The 24290-nt window shown below is 49.2% G+C and overlaps 1 protein-coding gene across 4 annotated transcripts in view; it reads left to right on the top strand.

The window, feature by feature from the left end:
- ADAD1 (adenosine deaminase domain containing 1) overlaps positions 1-24290 on the top strand; it is a 923229-nt gene that overhangs the window by 149907 nt on the left and 749032 nt on the right. The gene's annotated exons all lie outside the window — the stretch shown is intronic.

Below are 24290 nucleotides of genomic sequence, written 5' to 3'. Positions count from 1 at the left end.
CTCTCTATCCCACTATCCAACTCCCTCACTCTCCACCTCCTCCTATCTTCCTATCTCTCTATCTTTTCCCTATCTATCGATTTCTCTATCTACCTTTTCTCTCTACCTATTTCTCTATCTCTCCCCCCTCCCGCCACCCCCTCTATTACCTATCTTCCTATCCCCTCACTCTACCTCTCACCCACCTCTACAACCCCCCCTCCCCTATCTTCACAACCCTACACCTATCTTTCTCCCTAATCTCCTAAACCTCCTAACACTCTCCCTCCTCCACCCTTAAACCCCCCTCCCCCAGCTCTTCTCACTCTACCTGTCCCCCCCTCCCTCGCACTTTCCCGCCGCGACCTCCTGCACGCCCCCGCCCCCCAGCTCCCATTCGCCCCCAGCTGACCCCTCCTCCCCCCCCCCCCCCCCCCCCCTCCTACCTCATATGGCGGCCGCTGCGCGACAGTGGTAGCGACCCTTGACCCAAGGGTAGGTCGCTCCCTCTGCCGCTGCAGCTCCTCCAGGTTCCTGAGTTCCTGAGACCCACCCCACAGTAAGTACCCCCCCACCTCCCAGCCCCTCGTTCTGCCCCGCGCTACTCACCCTCTCTCCTGCTCCTGCTTCTTTTCCTCTTTTCTTCTTCTCTGTTCTTCCTCCTCTCTCCTCGTCTGTATTCTTCTTTTGTACTCCTCTTCTCCCCGTCTTCTCTCCTCTTCTCTTCTTCCTCATCTTCTGCTGTGGTCTTCTGCACTCTGTTTCTTCGTTTTTTGTATCTTCCTCAGTGTTCTTCTGTGTTCCTCTGTCTTCTTCTGTGTTCCTCTGTCTTCTTCTGTGTTCCTCTGTCTTCTTCTGTGTTCCTCTGTCTTCTTCTGTGTTCCTCTGTCTTCTTCTGTGTTCCTCTGTCTTCTTCTGTGTTCCTCTGTCTTCTTCTGTGTTCCTCTGTCTTCTTCTGTGTTCCTCTGTCTTCTTCTGTGTTCCTCTGTCTTCTGTGTTCCTCTGTCTTCTTCTGTCTTCCTCTGTCTTCCTCGGTGTTCTTCTGTCTTCCTCGGTGTTCTTCTGTCTTCCTCTGTGTTCTTCTGTCTTCCTCTGTGTTCTTCTGTCTTCCTCTGTGTTCTTCTGTCTTCCTCGGTGTTCTTCTGTCTTCCTCGGTGTTCTTCTGTCTTCCTCGGTGTTCTTCTGTCTTCCTCGGTGTTCTTCTGTCTTCCTCGGTGTTCTTCTGTCTTCCTCGGTGTTCTTCTGTCTTCCTCGGTGTTCTTCTGTCTTCCTCGGTGTTCTTCTGTCTTCCTCGGTGTTCTTCTGTCTTCCTCGGTGTTCTTCTGTCTTCCTCTGTGTTCTTCTGTCTTCCTCTGTGTTCTTCTGTCTTCCTCTGTGTTCTTCTGTCTTCCTCTCTGTTCTTCTGTCTTCCTCTCTGTTCTTCTGTCTTCCTCTCTGTTCTTCTGTCTTCCTCTCTGTTCTTCTGTCTTCCTCTCTGTTCTTCTGTCTTCCTCTCTGTTCTTCTGTCTTCCTCTCTGTTCTTCTGTCTTCCTCTCTGTTCTTCTGTCTTCCTCTCTGTTCTTCTGTCTTCCTCTCTGTTCTTCTGTCTTCCTCTCTGTTCTTCTGTCTTCCTCTCTGTTCTTCTGTCTTCCTCTCTGTTCTTCTGTCTTCCTCTCTGTTCTTCTGTCTTCCTCTCTGTTCTTCTGTCTTCCTCTCTGTTCTTCTGTCTTCCTCTCTGTTCTTCTGTCTTTCTTCTGCTCTTCTGCTCTTCTGCTCTTCTGCTCTTCTGCTCTTCTGCTCTTCTGCTCTTCTGCTCTTCTGCTCTTCTGCTCTTCTGCTCTTCTGCTCTTCTGCTCTTCTGCTCTTCTGCTCTTCTGCTCTTCTGCTCTTCTGCTCTTCTGCTCTTCTGCTCTTCAGTTCTTCTTCTTCTGTTCTTCTTCTTCTGTTCTTCTTCTTTTGTTCTTCTTCTTCTGTTCTTCTTCTTTTGTTCTTCTTCTTCTGTTCTTCTTCTTTTGTTCTTCTTCTTCTGTTCTTCTTCTTCTGTTCTTCTTCTTCTGTTCTTCTTCTCTTCTTGTCTTCGGCTCTTCTGCCTCCTCCGTCCTCTTCTCCCCGCGCCTGCCCTCCTGCTCCTGCCTCATCCCCCTCCCCCACTCGCATCCCCCCTCTATCTCCCCTATCTAACCCGTTCACTTTCTACCTCCCTCACTCCTCCTATCTACCTATCTCTCCATCTCTCTATCCCACTATCCAACTTCCTCACTCTCCACCTCCTCCTATCTTCCTATCTCTCTATCTTTTTCCCTATCTATCGATTTCTCTATCTACCTTTTCTCTCTACCTATTTCTCTATCTCTCCCCCCCTCCCGCCACCCCCTCTATTACCTATCTTCCTATCCCCTCACTCTACCTCTCACCCTCACCCACCTCTACAACCCCCTCCCCTATCTTCACAACCCTACACCTATTTTTCTCCCTAATCTCCTAAACCTCCTAACACTCTCCCCCCTCCACCCTTAAACCCCCCTCCCCCAGCTCTTCTCACTCTACCTGTCCCCCCCCCCCTCCCTCGCGCTTTCCCGCCCCGACCTCCTGCACGCCCCCGCCCCCCAGCTCCCATTCGCCCCCAGCTGACCCCTCCCCCCCCTCCTACCTCATATGGCGGCCGCTGCGCGACAGTGGTAGCGACCCTTGACCCAAGGGTAGGTCGCTCCCCCTGCCGCTGCAGCTCCTCCAGGTTCCTGAGTTCCTGAGACCCACCCCACAGTAAGTACCCCCCACCTCCCAGCCCCTCGTTCTGCCCCGCGCTACTCACCCTCTCTCCTGCTCCTGCTTCTTTTCCTCTTTTCTTCTTCTCTGTTCTTCCTCCTCTCTCCTCGTCTGTATTCTTCTTCTGTACTCCTCTTCTCCCCGTCTTCTCTCCTCTTCTCTTCTTCCTCATCTTCTGCTGTGGTCTTCTGCACTCTGTTTCTTCGTTTTTTGTATCTTCCTCTGTCTTCTTCTGTCTTCTTCTGTGTTCCTCTGTCTTCTTCTGTGTTCCTCTGTCTTCTTCTGTCTTCTTCGGTCTTCTTCGGTCTTCTTCGGTCTTCTTCGGTCTTCTTCGGTCTTCTTCGGTCTTCTTCTGCTCTTTTGTTCTTTTTGTTCTTTTTGTTCTTTTTGTCTTCTGCCTTCGGCTCTTCTGCCTTCGGCTCTTCTGCCTCCTCCGTCCTCTTCCCCCCGCGCCTGCCCTCCTGCTCCTGCCTCATCCCCCCCTCTATCTCCCCTATCTAACCCGTTCACTTTCTACCTTTTCTCTCTACCTATTTCTCTATCTCTCCCCCCCTCCCGCCACCCCCTCTATTACCTATCTTCCTATCCCCTCACTCTACCTCTCACCCTCACCCACCTCTACAACCCCCCTCCCCTATCTTCACAACCCTACACCTATCTTTCTCCCTAATCTCCTAAACCTCCTAACACTCTCCCCCCTCCACCCTTAAACCCCCCTCCCCCAGCTCTTCTCACTCTACCTGTCCCCCCTCCCTCGCGCTTTCCCGCCGCGACCTCCTGCACGCCCCCGCCCCCCAGCTCCCATTCGCCCCCAGCTGACCCCTCCCCCCCCCCCCCTCCTACCTCATATGGCGGCCGCTGCGCATCCGCGCAGCGGGTGCACCGCTGGCGCGCCAGAGGCAATCCCGTCTGCGCCTGTCCGCGCCTGGCCCGCGCCCAGCGCCACGACCCCTGGTCCCCAGCTCTCCCAAGCCCCGATGATCCGCTACGACCCCACCACCCTCCATGCCCTCAACCCAGGACGCTCCAACACCTGCTTCCAAGCTCACCCCAAACGCACCCATGGACCCTTCGCCTGCAACTCCTGCAAACGCATCTTCCACCACGCAACTACCACGACCACAAGCCCACGCGCCATCAACCATCTCAAGTGCATCCTAGTCAACGCTCGCTCCGTTCACAAACACGCCGTTGAACTCTGGGACCTCCTAGACTCCACAGCACCGGACGTCGCCTTCATCACGGAGACCTGGATGAACGCCTCCTCTGCTCCAGACATCGCCACCCGCCATCCCCGAAGGCTACAAGATCTCCAGGAAAGACCGCACCAACCAAGTAGGAGGAGGTATCGCCATCGTCTTCAAAGACTCCATCAGCGTCACCACCTCCACTGAAGACTCCCCTCTCGCCGCTGAACACCTGCATTTTCAGATTCGCACCGACCCGAGGACCACCCTCAGAGGATCCCTCGTCTACCATCCTCCCGGACCTCGCGCCCCTTTCAGCGACGCCATCGCCGACTTCATCTCCCCGCACGCCCTCGCCTCACCGGACTACATCCTCCTAGGCGACCTCAACTTCCATCTGGAACAAAACAACGACCCCAACACCACCACCCTGCTCGACAACCTCGCCAACCTCGGCCTCAAACAACTGGTGAACACTGCCACCCACATCGCCGGACACACACTCGACCCTATCTTCTCCGCCAGCAAACACGTCTTCTTCAGCCACGCCTCCGCCCTTCATTGGACCGACCACAGCTGCGTCCACTTCACATTCCGATGCGAGACCCGCCACCTCCGCACTCAACCCATCCCTCGCCGACAGTGGAACAAGATCCCTGAAGAGCAACTCTTCTCCGCACTCGCCGCCAACCAACCCACCCTCACCACCGACCCCAACGACGCAGCCCTCAACCTCACAAACTGGATCTCCAACTGCGCAGACAACCTTGCTCCCCTCAAACGCTCGCAGCGACAGAACAACACCAAGAAACCCCTCTGGTTCTCTGACACCCTCAAAGAATCAAAGAAAACTTGTCGCGCACTTGAGAAAGCCTGGCGCAAGGACCGCACCGCTGACAACATGACCGCCCTCAAGAACGCTACCCGCGAACACCACCACCTGATCCGCGCTGCCAAAAGGAATTTTTTCACCGACAGGCTGGACAAAAACAGCCACAACAGCAGAGAACTCTTCAGCATCGTCAAGGAGTGCGCCAACCCCAACGCCAACGCCGTCACGCCCTCACAGGATCTGTGCGAATCCCTCGCCACTTTCTTCCATCGCAAGATCAGCGACCTCCACGACAGCTTCGGACACCAGACCCAACCAAACACCACAAAACCCACATCCCCGACCATCACCCTCAACAACTGGACCCACATCAGCACGGAAGAAACCAAATCCATCATGAACTCTATCCACTCCGGCGCCCCTTCGGACCCCTGCCCGCACTTCATCTTTAACAAAGCCGACGACATCATCGCCCCGTACCTCCAGACCGTCATCAACTCTTCTTTTTCCTCTGCTACCTTCCCCGAATGCTGGAAACACGCCGAAGTCAACGCCCTACTAAAGAAACCTACGGCTGACCCGAGCGACCTGAAAAACTTCTGCCCCATCTCCCTTCTGCCTTTCCCAGCCAAAGTAATAGAGAAGACCGTCAACAAACAGCTGACCACCTTCCTGGAAGACAACAACCTGCTCGACCCCTCACAGACCGGATTCCGAACCAACCACAGCACTGAAACCGCCCTCATCTCAGTCACGGACGACATCAGAACCCTGATGGACAACGGTGAAACAGTCGCCCTCATTCTTCTCGACCTCTCGGCTGCCTTTGACACCGTCTGCCACCGCACCCTAATCACCCGCCTCTGCTCCACCGGGATCCAAGACCAGGCCCTGGACTGGATCGCCTCCTTCCTCGCAAACCGCTCCCAAAGAGTCTACCTCCCTCCGTTTCGCTCAGAACCCACTGAGATCATCTGCGGCGTACCTCAAGGCTCATCACTCAGCCCGACACTCTTCAATGTCTACATGAGCCCCCTCGCCAACATCGTACGCAAGCACGACATCATCATCACCTCCTACGCCGGCGACACCCAACTTATACTCTCCCTCACCAAGGACCCCGCCAGCGCCAAGACCAACCTACAAGAGGGTATGAAGGACGTCGCAGATTGGATGAGGCTCAGCCGCCTAAAGCTGAACTCTGAAAAAACGGAAGTCCTCATCCTCGGCAACACCCCGTCCGCCTGGGACGACTCTTGGTGGCCCACGGCCCTCGGCACCGCACCGACCCCCGCAGACCACGCCCGCAACCTCGGCTTCATCTTGGACCCTCTTCTCACCATGACCAAGCAAGTCAATGCCGTGTCCTCCGCCTGCTTCCTCACCCTCCGCATGCTCCGCAAGATCTTCCGCTGGATCCCCGCCGACACCAGAAAAACCGTGATCCACGCCCTCGTCACGAGCCGCCTGGACTACGGCAACACCCACACCCTCTACGCTGGGACCACAGCCAAACTCCAAAATCGCCTACAACGCATTCAAAACGCCTCGGCCCGCCTCATCCTCGACGTACCCCGCAGCAGCCACATCTCCGCACACCTGAGACACCTGCATTGGCTCCCAGTCAGCAAAAGGATAACCTTCCGACTTCTCACCCACGCACACAAAGCCCTCCACGACAAGGGACCGGAATACCTCAACAGACGCCTCAACTTCTACGTCCCCACCCGCCCCCTCCGCTCCTCTGGCCTCGCACTCGCCGCCGTCCCTCGCATCCGACGCTCCACGGCGGGTGGGAGATCTTTCTCCTTCCTGGCGGCCAAGACCTGGAACTCCCTCCCCACCAGCCTCAGGACCACCCAGGACCACTCCACTTTCCGGAGACTCCTAAAGACCTGGCTGTTCGAGCAGCGATAACCACCCCCTTTGTCCCTAGCGCCTTGAGACCCGCACGGGTGAGTAGCGCGCTTTATAAATGCTAATGATTTGATTTGATTCATGCGTACCTTATATATGGACTAGATTTTTATTGTACATGGAGCAAATGTTTAGTCTATTAAAACAAGCAAGGGTTTCTTGTACAACAGAAATGATAAATACATGTTTGAAGGTGCTCTTGTAAGTGATAATGTAGAAAAAGGCAACTTGGTGAAATAACACTTTCACACACTTTGAGACAAGTTTATGGGTCAAGTGCATTACAGTTAGGTCGAGTATATTATTCATGTTACTAGATTGCAGGTCTAGTAAAAAGTTTCTAGACTTGAACTAGGGTGAGAAATGCTCACAGGGCCCCTAGGGTGTAGTGTTTTCTTGTAGATTGTGGTTTTTGAAAGAAGTTATGGTAACTCTGTCTATGAAGCAACAGTCCTGTTGGGAGAAGATGACTGGACTGGAGTAGCGCATTTGTAATGGGGTTCCATGGAATTCAATGTGGAAATCTTTTATGGATTAAATGGACCAGTCCTCTAAGGTGAGGATGCGCCACTGAGCATGACATGGAATAGTCTCCCCTCCTACTTTTAGTTGGGAAGAAGGGGTAATGTGTATGATGAAGATCCAATGAATGATGTTGTTGCAGTAGCTTCCTCTCTGGCCTTTGTCTCTCAGTGACCCTCTAGATGGGAAAAGCACTCTAAATCTGTATTTACCTTGCCACTGACCTCTTTTTTTAGAACCTTGCCTTCTTCCTGCTGCTTGGGATGCGAAATGGCTGGCTGACCACCCTCTACCAGAACCAGCTACACCCCCCCCCCCTGACCAAACCCCCCCCCCCCCCCCCCCCCAATATAAACCTTAGGGGAAAATGTTCTTGATAGAGCCTGGCCTTGAGGCATAAATGTGGACATATAGGTCCATAGTTCTTTGACCCTCTTGTGCCACCGGCCCCGCTTACGAGAGGAGAGGGTCTCCTAATTTGAGGTCCACTTTAATTAACCATGATCTATGCCATTAAGTAGAAATGGCACAGTGGACTTTACTCAGGAAAAAGTCTGCTCATTGAACACCGCCAGAAAGGATATCGATGTTATTAGGGATCCTAATTCTTTGGCTTCTTCAGCCATATCTAATATTTGCATTGCTACCTCGAGTAGTTTGTCCTGACATGAGCACCAGGACAGATCTATACCTCTCTTGGGGTCCTGTACAATTTTGGTGGTCCTTTAGAGACAACCTGTGGTCTTGGAAGGGTCTCTTTGGCCTGTTGAAAGCATCAAGGTCCAGATCTTTTACGTACTTCTGTCTTTTTTTGCCTCACTTTGCAGGGTGTGCAGCCTGCAGGCTCCCAAGGTTGTGAGACCGGTAATGGTTCACATGTTTGTTCCTGAGGTCAAGGCAACTGCGTGCCAGTTTTATTAATTTCTTATCAAGGAGAGTTAGGGCTGCAATAACTACTTTGTGGATCGAGGTGCCCACAGCCTCTGAACTCGTCGTCCCATGGAAAGGTTACAATTGATTCCTCAACCATGATGGAGGCCTATGACTAGTGCCGCCTTGCACAGTATTTAAATGCTTGGGGACTTACGAATATGACAAGACCAGAAGGCTCAGTTCGCGAGTTTATGTGCAAGACAGCCTGGCCTTTCTTAGTTGTTACAGTAGGGGATAAAGTGCCTGGGTCAGTGACCCAGTGAATTTTTAAAATTTGTTGAAAGTGTACAAACCCCTTGAGGTGTACGACACCAGGCAGTGCTGCAGGCTTGAAGGCAGCCCCACCCCCCCAGTTGGGTCCGTTGATTTTGAGTGGGAATGCAGTAGTGCTTCCCTACGTGTCGACCGGGGAGAACAGAACTCCCGTCCTTTTAACTAAGAGAATGCTGCGTAGGCCCACATGATCCCCCTCTGTCAGAGGAATGCTCCACAGGAGGTGGCTACTTTCAACTTAAACACAGTCGGTTTTGCATAAGGAGCTCAAATGCTTTCCTGCTGCACCTGTGCTGTGGAGGAAAGAATTAATAACAGAAACGTTCTTTGCATTAAAAACATACTTTCAGAATTTCCCAAAAGAGTATAGAGGCAAAGAAGCTTATCTGAATGCTGCTGCTTAAGGTGCGAAGAAAGAAAGAGCTCAGAACGTTACACATGCTACTGAATGACGCATGCTACTGATTGGTTGAATGCAGTTTGTTCCTTTCGCTACTGCTTCTGGAAAGATTAGTTTTCGAAAAAAATCTTAAATATTTTGCCTGTTAACAATAAAGATAATGAATGCCATTGCAGCGAGGCATCAGCACTGTGAGATCTCGTGGACAGGAGTAGAATGAAAGAGCAATATGTTACCAGTACAACTCTCAGCATTGCACATCATCTTCCCATACGTAGTTAACCATGTAAGTACTGCTAATGTAGATAACTAGTGGAAGATCAGATGTCTGTGGAACAACTTAAATAATGAATACAAGTCGGTTATCTATTCGGGTAGCATACATACTATGTCCTACAAAACAAGGAGATAGGTAATTTAGCATAAATGAATACAAGGAAAGAAGAAAAATAACAAGTAAATGTCTTTGTTTAATGAAGAAATCCACAGTTACTTTATGAAGTTGAGTTCAGTAAATACAATTTAGGAGGACCCCAAATGAAAGTTAGTTTTGGTTTCATATAATAATGGTCTGCTGAAGAAATAAGTGCAGCCTAAACCTTGCCTCCGGTCTGTGATTCTTTAAGGATGAGCTTTAGGGTATATTTTTCAATGAGCATTCCGATTGTTATTTCTAGCTTGGTCTCAGATGTTCATAATGTTTTGAAAGTAGACTAAAAGACCTGGTGAAAAATTCAGCTTGATCATCGTATTCACTCAATTCTTCTCCAGAGTATTTTTAATAGTTCTTAAGTAAGCACTGAATTTTCCCATCATCCTGTGGTATCTCAAAGCACTTTCTACATACATTACTACAAAAATTCTATGGATGTTTTTTGATTTTGGTAGTGTTTTGTCAAAAGTGCCAGTTGGAAATTGTTTAGATGTTTGCCACAGAATCCTCAGTGTTTCTTAAATGCCCTTTCCGTAGCAGGACAAAGGCTTAATCTGATCCGCTTGAGCACTGCATCACCTGCTTACTTGAGGATCATTGCCCTGAAGGTTTTACTGCCAAAAAAGGTGCAGAAGAACCCTTAAGGACAGGTAGAAAATGTGATTCTGTGTCTTGCAGGAAAGTAAATGCAGGCACCAAAGTCGTCTTCAGGGAGGTCTGACGTGCTTGAAGGAAGATCTACCGTACCTTTACATTGCCCCATATGCTTTCTCCAAAGGCTCTAAAAGAGGGCAATCTAAGAGGCATGTCTAGGAGAAAAGACATTTTTGGTGTATGACATCGAAGATGGACACTTAGCAACTTCTGCACCATCTATCGCAGGTATGCTATTGAGGCATTAAGCATTGAGGCACATCTCACTATAAAACAGGGCATAGTTTTATCAAACCATCACTCTGCATCAAAGCACTGTTATGATAGAGATTTCTAGCTGTACATTCCTCATCTTCTGAATCTTCACCAGGTGTCCAACTGCGCCCGGAAACGTTTCAGCTGTATCTCTGTGTGCCAATAGGTGGCACAGTGTGGCTCACCACCAACACTGTTCTGCTCCACTCCCATTATGCTTTACATAACCAAGCACCAGAAGACTCCACAATGAGGCCAGTCTAAGTCAGAGGTTCATTCCTGTGTCAGTTCAATATCCAGAGGTTTGTCTTCATCTCGTTCAAAGTCCTCGGAAAAGTAAAAGGAAATACACAAGCAATCTAAGTAAGACTTGTCCCCTCCCCGCCATTCACACTCCCTTGAATACGTCCAGGGGCATTGACAAATGTCTCCATTTTGCTCCTGGAGATGCTAGACTACAGAGCCAATCCTACAACTTGATTCGGCACAACCAGAGTTTCTAGAGCTGTCTGCCATACCTAAACATTGAAAAATTGTGTAATGCCATACTCTAACTCTTTGTATCCTTCCTGACTCCCTCTGCCCCACAGTCCACGCTGGTCCCTAGTACTTTGATGCTGAGTCCATATATGCCGAATGACCAGTGTAGGAAGTTGGCTCTGTATGTGCTATTTCAAAGTAAGGAATAGCATGCACAGAGTCCAAGGGTTCCCCTTAGAGGTAAAATAGTGGTAAAAAGAGATAATACTAATGCTCTATTTTGTGGTAGTGTGGTCGAGCAGTAGGCTTATCCAAGGAGTAGTGTTAAGCATTTGTTGTACATACACATAGACAATAAATGAGGTACACACACTCAGAGACCAATCCAGCCAATAGGTTTTTGTATAGAAAAATATCTTTTCTTAGTTTATTTTAAGAACCACAGGTTCAAATTCTACATGTAATATCTCATTCGAAAGGTATTGCAGGTAAGTACTTTAGGAACTTTAAATCATAAAAATTGCATGTATACTTTTCAAGTTATTGACAAATAGCTGTTTTAAAAGTGGACACTTAGTGCAATTTTCACAGTTCCTAGGGGAGGTAAGTTTTTGTTAGTTTTACCAGGTAAGTAAGACACTTACAGGGTTCAGTTCTTGGTCCAAGGTAGCCCACCGTTGGGGGTTCAGGGCAACCCCAAAGTCACCACACCAGCAGCTCAGGGCCGGTCAGGTGCAGAGTTCAAAGTGGTGCCCAAAACACATAGGCTAGAATGGAGAGAAGGGGGTGCCCCGGTTCCGGTCTGCTTGCAGGTAAGTACCCGCGTCTTCGGAGGGCAGACCAGGGGGGGTTTTGTAGGGCACCGGGGGGGACACAAGCCCACACAGAAATTTCACCCTCAGCAGCGCGGGGGCGGCCGGGTGCAGTGTAGAAACAGGCGTCGGGTTCGCAATGTTAGTCTATGAGAGATCTCGGGATCTCTTCAGCGCTGCAGGCAGGCAAGGGGGGGATTCCTCGGGGAAACCTCCACTTGGGCAAGGGAGAGGGACTCCTGGGGGTCACTTCTCCAGTGAAAGTCCGGTCCTTCAGGTCCTGGGGGCTGCGGGTGCAGGGTCTCTCCCAGGCGTCGGGACTTTGGATTCAAAGAGTTGCGGTCAGGGGAAGCCTCGGGATTCCCTCTGCAGGCGGCGCTGTGGGGGCTCAGGGGGGACAGGTTTTGGTACTCACAGTATCGGAGTAGTCCTGGGGTCCCTCCTGAGGTGTTGGATCTCCACCAGCCGAGTCGGGGTCGCCGGGTGCAGTGTTGCAAGTCTCACGCTTCTTGCGGGGAGCTTGCAGGGGTCTTTCAAGGCTGCTGGAAACAAAGTTGCAGCCTTTCTTGGAGCAGGTCCGCTGTCCTCGGGAGTTTCTTGTCTTTTCGAAGCAGGGGCAGTCCTCAGAGGATGTCGAGGTCGCTGGTCCCTTTGGAAGGCGTCGCTGGAGCAGGATCTTTGGAAGGCAGGAGACAGGCCGGTGAGTTTCTGGAGCCAAGGCAGTTGTCGTCTTCTGGTCTTCCTCTGCAGGGGTTTTTCAGCTAGGCAGTCCTTCTTCTTGTAGTTTGCAGGAATCTAATTTTCTAGGGTTCAGGGTAGCCCTTAAATACTAAATTTAAGGGCGTGTTTAGGTCTGGGGGGTTAGTAGCCAATGGCTACTAGCCCTGAGGGTGGGTACACCCTCTTTGTGCCTCCTCCCAAGGGGAGGGGGTCACAATCCTAACCCTATTGGGGGAATCCTCCATCTGCAAGATGGAGGATTTCTAAAAGTTAGTCACCTCAGCTCAGGACACCTTAGGGGCTGTCCTGACTGGCCAGTGACTCCTCCTTGTTGCTTTCTTTGTTCCCTCCAGCCTTGCCGCCAAAAGTCGGGGCCGTGGCCGGAGGGGGCGGGCAACTCCACTAAGCTGGAGTGCCCTGCTGGGCTGTGACAAAGGGGGGAGCCTTTGAGGCTCACCGCCAGGTGTCACAGTTCCTGCCTGGGGGAGGTGTTAGCATCTCCACCCAGTGCAGGCTTTGTTACTGGCCTCAGGGTGACAAAGGCACTCTCCCCATGGGGCCAGCAACATGTCTCTAGTGTGGCAGGCTGCTGGAACCAGTCAGCCTACACAGATAGTTGGTTAAGTTTCAGGGGGCACCTCTAAGGTGCCCTCTGTGGTGTATTTTACAAGAAAATGTACACTGGCATCAGTGTGCATTTATTGTGCTGAGAAGTTTGATACCAAACTTCCCAGTTTTCAGTGTAGCCATTATGGTGCTGTGGAGTTCGTGTTTGACAGACTCCCAGACCATATACTCTTATGGCTACCCTCCACTTACAATGTCTAAGGTTTTGTTCAGACACTGTAGGGGTACCATGCTCATGCACTGGTACCCTCACCTATGGTATAGTGCACCCTGCCTTAGGGCTGTAAGGCCTGCTAGAGGGGTGTCTTACCTATACTGCATAGGCAGTGAGAGGCTGGCATGGCACCCTGAGGGGAGTGCCATGTCGACTTACTCATTTTGTTCTCACTAGCACACACAGGCTTGTAAGCAGTGTGTCTGTGCTGAGTGAGGGGTCTCTAGGGTGGCATAAGACATGCTGCAGCCCTTAGAGACCTTCCTTGGCATCAGGGCCCTTGGTACTAGAAGTACCAGTTACAAGGGACTTATCTGAATGCCAGGGTGTGCCAATTGTGGATACAATGGTACATTTTAGGTGAAGGAACACTGGTGCTGGGGCCTGGTTAGCAGGGTCCCAGCACTCTTCTCAGTCAAGTCAGCATCAGTATCAGGCAAAAAGTGGGGGGTAACTGCAACAGGGAGCCATTTCTTTACAACCAGGCTCCAGTTGTCTTCTCTGATGCAGAGTCTGTACCGGTCTGAGCTCAAACAAGATCACACTTAGCTGCTGTAGAGGTGCCACTTCCTCCACTTGATCTGCCTCCACAAAGACTAACGCACACCCTGCATTCCCTGTTAAGTATGGATTCGGACAATGACTATAAAGCGGGTGATGAGGGTGGCCATTCATATCATAAGGAGAATTGGTATGCCAACCTACATGAGGCTGGTGGCCTGGATTCCTCCCCTGAGCCGGGGCTCTTCAACCCCTGATCCTGCCACTGAAGAGAGTGCTTATTACACCATGGTGACTGAAGTCCTTGATTCCCGCTCCCCATCTTGGAGATCAAGACCAGTGTTCTTACAGACGTTCTTCAGCAGAGGCAAACATCTGAGCCCCTCATACCTTTTAACGAATCCCTTAACCAAGGTTACTGCAGTTATGTGGCAGAGGAGGACCAAATTATGCGGCAGTGTTCACTAAATTATGCTGTAAGAGAAGGCAAACGGTGCAGCATAATGTGCCAGATTCTGTGGTGATATTACTACATTGTTTGCCATTTTTACACCTGGTAAAAGTGTCCGGGGAAAAGTGTTCACCTTATTAGTACCAATTTAGCATCCAAATGCAGGGATAAGCAACTAAAGGGCAACCATTCAGCCATTTGCGAAAAGCCTTCCGGTTCGCAGGAACCAGAGTCGCCATATTTTTTGTAACGTTTGATCAGTTTTGAGCTAGAAGCAATTTCTTTTTGTTAAAATCTGCAAATGATGCAGTAGATGATGGATTATGTGGTAAATATGGCCAATCCAGAAGTATGCAAAAAACTTTGCATTTGCAGAATCGCATAATACCAGTGACCTTGTCCTTACCCACACGTTGTTGGGGTTTGGGGCCAAATCTTGTTCTCGACCCTGGGACAACTGTCAGATTGCTTGACATCACTGCCCTGGGCAACGCAGCATTTTTAGTTCAGCACCCCTCCCCTGAAAGCTTGGTGTCTGCTAGCATGACTTAACCCCAATGTAGTGAGCTGGGATCTGGTTGTAGTAATCCCCCCACCCCCCCCCCCCCCCCGCCCCCACTCCCACACACTTTTTTTTGCATGGTGTCAATATGTTTTGGACTGTAGTGCACTGGAATCCTGCTAACCAGGGCCCCAGTGCTAAATGTGGTTGCTAGTAAACCTTTTACACCCACAGTTGGCATACTAGTGCACCTATGTAAGTATATAGTTCTTGGGTCCCAGGGCAATGGCACACCAGGGGTCTCTCATGGGCTGCAGCATATATTGTGCCAGCCATGGGAGCCCCATGCAAACTGTGTCTGTAGGCCTGCTGTTGCAGCCTTTGCATGCACCCTTTCACCACCGAACCTGGTCACTGCACTTAGACACCATAAGTCACCTCTCTGGGAGGTCCTTCAGCCCAAGGGCAGGGTGCATGCCCCTAAGTGTGAGGGTACCACTACATGAGCACTGTGCCCCTACAGACCCAAGGCCATTTCCTGGACTCTAAGTGTGAGGAATCCATCTTAAGGTATGTAGTGAACACTGGTCAAAACCAGTTGTCCAACGACATAATGGTTTCTCTGAACCTAGGAATCTTTGGTATCGTACATGTTGGAATCATGCAACTACACTGATTCCAGTGTTAGTTGCATGATACCATGTACTCTGGGGGTTCCTTAGAGGATTCCCCAGCTCTGCCTGTGAAGCCTTACAGGGTCTATCTGCCAGCCCACACTGCTGCTGACCCCAGACACTGTTCTGACCTCCTGCTGGTGAGCCTGGCTCAGGCCAGAGAGGCAGAACAAACGATTTCCTTTAAGTGAGAGGTGTGACCACCTCCCCCTGTGTATTGGGTGTTTAAGGGCTGGGGTGGCCTCTGAACGCCACAAGAGTGCTTTGAAGGGCGCATTTGGTGCCCTCCTTGCCAAATCTGATTTGCACCAATTCAGGAACCCCTGGTTCACACAAAGGACAGGGAAGTGACCACCCTCCTGTCCAGCTCCTCCCCTAGGGAGGTGCACAGAGCTCTGCCAGGTGGCCACTTGAATCTGCCATCTTGAAAATTAGATGGGCTGAGGCCCATGGGAGCATCTGACTGGGTAGGCCAGGTAGGTGACATCCCTGACCAGCTCTGATAGGTGGGTCACCTCAGAGAGTGACCAACCCCCATTTTAGTGCTACTTAAGGACTCCCTCGCGGGTGGGTCCACGGATTCATTGAGCAAGACTCTCTACAGGGAACTCTCTGCAAGACATCCTGCTCTTGGCATCTAGAACCACTGCTGGTCTGCTTTGAAACTGAACAAGTCTGCTTCTGGTGGGAAGTCTCCCACTGCAACATTGTTTCTCTGGATCCTGCAGGAATTCTGCAACATCCAAGGCTGTGCATCCTCCAGGGTCAGAAAGACTGTGTTTGTGCCCGGAGGACAAAGGAATCTTTCTTGGAGTGAAGGAGTCCCTCGTCTGCAACTGCAGGCAGCTCAAGACACCGTCGACCGGCTGGTGGGGGTCTGATGTCCCGCAGACATCTGAAGACTACTTCACAGGTGGTAAGTCTGTAGCTTCCTTGGAGTCCTGCTTGTGTTCTGCCCAACTTTGGAGACTGTGGGCCCCTGCTCCTGCCAGTGGACTGGAACCCCTGTGCACCGCGACTGTTGCGGTTACCAAGTTTTGTTGACTCTTCATCCAGGAGATCTTCAGGCGCTAAGAAGCACCGGCTTCCAGCACTCTGCAACTCAAAGATTAGCTGCTGTCTGGCAAAACTCCTGCAACGTGGGGCTTCTGTTTTGCTGTGCTGGTTAGGCCTCCTTGTGACTCCTTGTGTCCATTGCCTGTGGGTCACTTGTGGGGGTTCCATCCACTTCTGCTGGCCTTCCTGTGTGCTGAGGGCCAGCCCTGACTCCCCCTTCCAGGGTAGAGTCTCCTGGACCTTGCGGGCCCCAAAACTTTGCAAATCCACTTTCAGCTCCTGCTTGCCTTTGCCAGTGCTTTTTGGTGACCTGGGTGGTCACTGACCCTCCTGCAATCCAGCGACCATCAAGGGACAGCTTGTTGGTGACTCCTGGGATCTTCTGCAGCTCCTGGATCCCACAGCTGGACTTCTTCCATCAACTTGCAGGAACAACACCTCTAGGAGGATGGCATCGCCACCTGCACCACATGGGCACCTCCAAGGGTGCTGGACTCTGTTCCCTTCCTTTTGAGGTCCTCCACATCCGGAATCTGTCCCTGGGTTCCACAGGTGTGGCTCATGGGACGGGCCAGCAGCTGGACAATCCAAGGCATCTACTGACTTGAGAGAGAGAGAGTCCCTTCTCCCCTCTGCATCCTGGTCCCCTGATGTAGTTACTCCTAGCTTCTGGGAACCCTGGGGTGGGGGCTCACTCCAACCTTCCTCTTGTCTGCTGGTTTCCTGGGGTCTACTGGGAAGGGTTCTGAATCCCACGAACTCCAGCCACACCTCTGTGTTAGCCCATAGGACTGAGTGGGTTACAACCTTGCACCTGGTTGCTGGGGACGCTTAACACACTTAACTCTGGTGTTTCTATTTAACTACAGCCCCTTGGTAACTACCACACTTATCTTGGTTTCACTATTTCACATTCCACTTTCTTAGTATATGGTTTGTTCCTCCCATAGGGACCTGTATATGTGTATATGTATATATATGTGTTCGATGGCATGTGTAGCTGCAGATAGACATGCTGTGCACATCCCGCCATCTGGTGTTGGGCTCGGAGTGTTACAAGTTGTTTTTCTTCGAAGAAGTCTTTTCGAGTCACGAGATCGAAGGACTCCTCCCATTTCGGCTCCATTGCGCATGGGCGTCGACTCCATCTTAGATTGTTTTTTTTTCCGCCATCGGGTTCGGACGCGTTCCTTTTCGCTCCGTGTTTCGGGTCGGAAAGTTAGTTAGAATCTCGGAAAAATCGTCGGTATTGTTTGCGTTCGGTATCTGGTTAGTTACAAAAGATCGACACTGATTTTTTAAGAGCTCCGGTGACCCTTCGGGGTTTTTTCGATCCCCCGTCGGGGCCTGGTCGGCCTGGCCACGTGTCTCTTCAAGGCTGATGGAACGGACCCCATTCCGCTTCTGCCCAAAATGTCATAACAAGTATCCATATACAGATCAGCATCTGGTCTGTAACTTGTGTCTGTCTCCAGAGCACAAGGAGGATACCTGTGAAGCCTGTCGAGCGTTTCGGTTGAGGAAGACACTAAGAGACAGAAGAGCGAGAAGACTGCAGATGGCGTCAGCGCCGACAGGATAAGGGCGTTTCGAGGAGGAAGAAGAAACCTTCTCCATCCAGGAATCGGAAGAAACGCCGAAAACCGTGAGTAAGACGTCAAAACATAAAACTCACAAGAAGACAACAAAAGCCCAGGGGACACCACTGCCAACAGGCCATGGCTTAACCCGAAAAATACGTGACCGATCATCGGCACCGAAAAAGGGCATGCATGTGGCGAATTTATCCGACTCCGGTCGAGATACCGCCACACAGCAATCTCGGGCCCGAGACAGCGGCTCCGAGCAGGTTTGGCACCGAGACAGTGGCACCGCAATAGTTCGACACAGAGACACCACAACGCCGAAAATAAAGGTTTCCTCGGAGCTCAAAAAGGCGACCAAAAAGATTTAGATTCCGAAACATCCAGCCTCGGAACTGAAAACAGGTTCCTACACAGAGGAACAGGGATTGTCCTCCCAAATGCAAGGACATAAGTTCGGAGAGGAACTTGAATCAGCTGAGCCAGACTACACTCAAAGAAGGCTCCACATTCAAAAAGACACAGGGAAGATAAGCACTCTTCCCCCAATTAGGATGAAAAGAAGACTTGCCTTTCAAGAAAAGGACAAGCAGCCACAGGCAAAGGTGGCAAGACAAACCACTCCACCACCATCTCCACCACCATCAATGCACACATCACCGGTAGCCACTCCACCACTAATGCAATCCCCGACTCATACTGCAATGAGTCAAGATGATCCCGACGCATGGGACCTTTATGATGCTCCAGTATCAGCTAACAGCCCAGACTGTTACCCTGCAAGGCCGTCGCCACCTGAAGACAGTACATCCTTACACGCAGGTGGTCTCAAGGGCAGCTGCTTTTCATAACGTCACCTTGCATTCAGAACCAATTGAGGATGACTTTTTGTTTAATACACTGTCCTCCACTCATAGTCCGTACCAAAGCTTACCTATGCTCCCGGGAATGCTAAAACATTCCAAACAAATATTTCAGGATCCTGTTAAAGGCAGAGCCATAACTCCAAGGGTGGAAAAGAAGTACAAGCCACCGCCAACAGACCCTGTTTATATTACACAGCAATTAACACCAGACTCTGTGGTTGTCGGGGCAGCTCGCAAGAGAGCAAACTCTCATACCTCGGGAGACGCACCACCTCCAGACAAGGAGAGTCGCAAATTCGATGCTGCTGGTAAAAGGGTTGCAGCACAAGCAGCAAACCAATGGCATATTGCCAACTCACAAGCACTTTTGGCAAGATACGATAGAGCTCATTGGGACGAAATGCAGCATTTCATAGAATACTTACCCAAAGAGTTCCAGAAAAGGGCACAACAAGTGGTAGAAGAAGGACAAAGTATCTCCAATAATCAGATACGGTCGGCAATGGATGCAGCAGATACGGCTTCAAGGACAGTAAATACTGCAATAACGATCAGGAGACACGCATGGTTGGGTACGTCAGGATTCAAGCCAGAAATACAACAAGCCGTGCTGAATATGCCCTTTAATGAACAGCAGTTGTTTGGGCCGGAAGTCGACACTGCTATTGAGAAACTCAAAAAAGATACTGATGCGGCAAAAGCCATGGGCGCACTCTACTCCCCACAGAGCAGAGGCACATTTCGCAAAACACCATTTAGGGGAGGGTTTCGAGGTCAACCTACAGAGGCCACAACCTCACAAGCAAGGCCCACTTATCAAAGCCAATATCAGCGGGGAAGTTTTCGGGGGCAATATAGAAGGGGACAATTCCAAAAGAATAGAGGGAAGTTCCAAAGCCCCAAAAACCCTCAAAACAAACAGCGACTTCCAAGTCACACATCCCCAACACATAACACCTGTGGGGGGAGAGAATAAGCCCATTTTACAAACATTGGCAAGAGATAACAACAGACACTTGGGTACTGGCAATTATCCAGCATGGTTATTGCATAGAATTTCTCAAATTCCCTCCAAACGTCCCACCGAAAACACACAATATGTCAAAACAACATATAGATCTTCTAGGACTAGAAGTTCAGGCTTTGCTACAGAAAGAAGCAATAGAATTAGTACCAAACCAACAGAAAGGAACAGGAGTTTACTCTCTGTACTTTCTCATACCCAAAAAAGACAAGAGTCTGAGACCTATATTAGATCTCAGAACATTAAATACCTAAATCAAATCAGATCACTTTCACATGGTGACATTACAGGACGTAATCCCACTGCTCAAACAACAAAACTACATGACAACACTAGACCTAAAGGATGCATATTTCCATATACCGATACATCCTTCACACAGGAAGTACTTAAGGTTTGTATTCCAAGGGGTACATTACCAATTCAAGGTGTTGCCATTCGGAATAACAACTGCGCCAAGAGTTTTTACAAAATGCCTGGCACTCGTAGCTGCACATATCAGAAGGCAGCAAATACATGTGTTCCCGTACCTAGACGATTGGTTAATCAAAACCAACACGCTACAACGGTGTTCACAACACACAAAGTATGTCATAGAAACCCTCCACAAACTAGGTTTCTCAATCAACTACACAAAGTCACACCTTCTGCCGTGTCAAACACAGCAATACTTAGGGGCGACAATCAACACAGCAAAAGGGATTGCCACTCCAAGTCCACAAAGGGTTCAAGCATTTCACAATGTAAAACAGGCCATGTATCCAAAACAAAAAATACAAGTCAAAATGGTGATGAAACTCCTAGGCATGATGTCCTCATGCATAGCCATTGTCCCAAACGCAATGTTGCACATGCAGCCCTTACAACAGTGCCTAGCATCACAATGGTCACAGACACAGGGTCAACTTCTAGATCTGGTGTTGGTAGACCGCCAAACATACCCCTCGCTTCAATGGTGGAACAGTATAAATTTAAACCAAGGGCGGCCTTTCCAAGACCCAGTGCCACAATATGTAATAACATATGCCTCCATGACAGGGTGGGGAGCACACCTCAATCAACACAGCATCCAAGGACAATGGGACAGTCAGCAAATACAGTTTCACATAAATCACTTAGAACTATTGGCAGTATTTCTAGCGCTGAAAGCATTTCAACCCATAATAAGACACAAACACATTCTTGTCAAAACAGACAACATGACAACGATGTATTACCTAAACAAACAGGGAGGGACACACTCAACACAGTTGTCTCCTGGCACAGAGAATATGGCATTGGGCGATTCACAACCACATTCGCCTAATAGCACAATTTATTCCAGGAATTCAGAATCAGTTAGCAGACAATCTCTCTCGGGATCTCCAACAGATCCACGAATGGGAGATTCACCCCCAAATACTGAACACTTACTTCCAGAGTTGGGGAACACCACAAATAGATCTATTTGCAACAAAGGAAAATGCAAAATGCCGAAACTTCGCATCCAGGTACCCACAAGATCAGTCTCAGGGCAATGCGTTATGGATGAGTTGGTCAGGGATATTTGCTTACGCTTTTCCCCCTCTCCCACTCATTCCATATCTGGTAAACAAGTTGAGTCAAAACAAACGCAGACTCATACTAATAGCGCCAACATGGGCAAGACAACCTTGGTACACAACACTACTAGACCTCTCAGTAGTGCCTCATGTCAAACTACCAAACAGACCAGATCTGTTAACGCAACACAAACAACAGATCAGACACCCAAATCCAGCATCGCTGAATCTAGCAATTTGGCTCCTGAAGTCCTAGAGTTCGGACACTTAGACCTTACACAGGAATGTATAGAGGTCATAAAACAAGCTAGGAAACCTACCAATAGACACTGCTATGCAAATAAGTGGAAAAGATTTGTTTATTACTGCTATAATAATCAAATTCAACCCTTACACGCATCTGCCAAAGATATCGTAAAATACTTACTACACTTGCAAAAGTCAAAGCTAGCTTTTTCTTCCATTAAGATACATCTTACCGCAGTTTCAGCTTACCTGCAAATTACGCACTCAACTTCACTATTTAGGATACCAGTCATAAAAGCGTTTATGGAAGGCCTAAAGAGAATTATACCACCAAGAACATCACCAGTTCCTTCATGGAACCTCAACATTGTCTTAACACGACTCATGGGTCCACCTTTCGAACCCATGCACTCTTGTGAAATGCAATACTTAACATGGAAAGTTGCATTTTTAATTGCCATCACATCTTTAAGAAGATTAAGTGAGATTCAAGCATTTACCATACAAGAACCATTTATTCAAATACACAAGCATAAAGTAGTTCTACAACAAATCCTAATTTTTTTACCAAAAGTCATATCACCGTTCCACTTGAATCAAACAGTAGAATTACCAGTGTTCTTCTCACAGTCAGATTCTGTAGCTGAAAGAGCACTACATACATTAGACATCAAAAGAGCGTTAATGTACTACATTGACAGAACAAAACTAATTTGAAAAACAAAACAAATATTTATTGCTTTCCAAAAACCTCATACAGGAAATCCAATTTCTAAACAAGGCATTGCTAGATGGTTAGTTAAATGCATTCAAACCTGTTATCTTAAAGCAAAAAGAGAACTGCCTATTACACCAAAGGCACACTCGACTAGAAAGAAAGGTGCTACCATGGCCTTTCTAGGAAATATTCCAATGACCGAAATATGTAAGGCAGCTACATGGTCTACGCCTCATACATTTACCAAACACTACTGTGTAGATGTGTTAACAGCACAGCAAGCCACAGTAGGTCAAGCAGTACTACGAACATTGTTTCAAACAACTTCAAGTCCTACAGGCTGAACCACTGCTTTTGGGGAGATAACTGCTTACTAGTCTATGCACAGCATGTGTATCTGCAGCTACACATGCCATCGAACGGAAAATGTCACTTACCCAGTGTAAATCTGTTGGTGGCATTAGTCGCTGCAGATTCACATGCGCCCACCCGCCTCCCCGGGAGCCTGAAGCCGTTTAGAAGTTGATCTTGAACATTTGTAAATTTGTAAATATATTACTTTAAACTACATTTTGTACATACGTATTCACTCCATTGCATGGGCACTATTACTAGCATACACAACTCCTACCTCACCCTCTGCGGGGAAAACAATCTAAGATGGAGTCGACGCCCATGCGCAATGGAGCCGAAATGGGAGGAGTCCCTCGATCTCGTGACTCGAAAAGACTTCTTTGAAGAAAAAAAACTTGTAACACTCCGAGCCCAACACCAGTTGCGGGATGTGCACAGCATGTGAATCTGCAGCGACTAATGCCACGAACAGATGTACACTGGGTAAGTGACATTTTCCACATATGTATATATATATGTGTGTGTGTGTGTGTGTATGTATATATATATATCTATATATATATCTATCTGTTTCTGCTGGTTATTTTGTGCATGTATTGTGGGTAGATATCTCCAAAGGGAGATATACCATTGCTGGTCTAGTAGTAGTACTGTAATAAAATATCATTTATGTTTGCAACACTTGTCGTTCTTTCTTGTGAGTGAGTTACTGTCAGACTACTGTGGTATTCAAAGTGCTTTATATTCCTCCTGGCTAAGCTTCAGCTGCTCGCCTTAGCTACCCCTAGAGTTTTTGCTATCTGGACACCTATTCACTATCACTAAGGGCTGCCAGGACTCAGGATAGGGTGCCACGCCATAAACTGAGCCAGCCTCTTAAAGCTTACACGTTCCTAACTACTACCTGCCTCTTCCAAACCTCCCCTCCTCCCAGTAGGGAGTCAAAACTCGTGGAGACGTTTGGGAAATTGTTTTTTGTCCACCAGCCTGGCACTTCAGTCAGTAAATTTGTCAGCTGCCTTCTGGGTGCTGTTCGCACATCCTTTGGGATTCGATGGTGCAAGTCATCCCAGGTGCTCCAGAAAATATCTGATCTCTCCCCGCTCAGGCCATACAGGACAGTTGTGGCTTCTATTGAAATTCGGGACTCGGGTATGCCTTTACGCTGATACCACTCCTGCCCGAGCTCTAGTTGACCACCTTCATCCAGGGTTGGTTGATGTTATCTCTGCAGCCAGGCATCCCTCAACAAACCCTTATACACCTATTGGGGCTTGGGAGGTGCTCTGCAGGTAGAGCCCTCTCCAGGCAAATTTATCTGACGTTTTATCTGTTCTGTGTCTGGCAAGGCGTTGCTCTGGGCACAGTTGGAGTACCTTTCATCTCTTTTGGCTTTTTAGTGCTTCCCAGATTAGTCCTCATTGTTTGTCTCTAGTTGATATGCGCTTTTTGAAAGGATTAAAACATGTGTTCTGATGGATACAACTACCTGTGGATTCCTCACCTGATGAATACTCCCATGGCGCCAGCATTCGACGGAAATCTTCTTACTAGTCTCTGCACGTCGACAAGGACGTCACTCTAGCCCACGCGACACCGTCTGACGTCATACAGGCAATAAGAGGTTCTCGCCGACGTGCCGATGACAGTTCCCTTTTTTCCGTGCATTCGAAACGGTTATCTTCGAGGGAGCTACTGTTACCTTCGTGGTTACAGTGTATTGTCTGCTGCGTAGTCTTCTCTGCGGTAATAATGTCTCAGAGGAAGTCGGGTTTCAAGCCCTGTCGAGAG

The sequence above is a fragment of the Pleurodeles waltl genome, chromosome 1_2 (assembly GCF_031143425.1).
Source record: "Pleurodeles waltl isolate 20211129_DDA chromosome 1_2, aPleWal1.hap1.20221129, whole genome shotgun sequence".
Classification (NCBI taxonomy): Eukaryota; Metazoa; Chordata; class Amphibia; order Caudata; family Salamandridae; genus Pleurodeles; species Pleurodeles waltl.
Note: the sequence above shows the minus strand (reverse complement) of the source record. Positions and strands in the feature narration are given on the sequence as shown.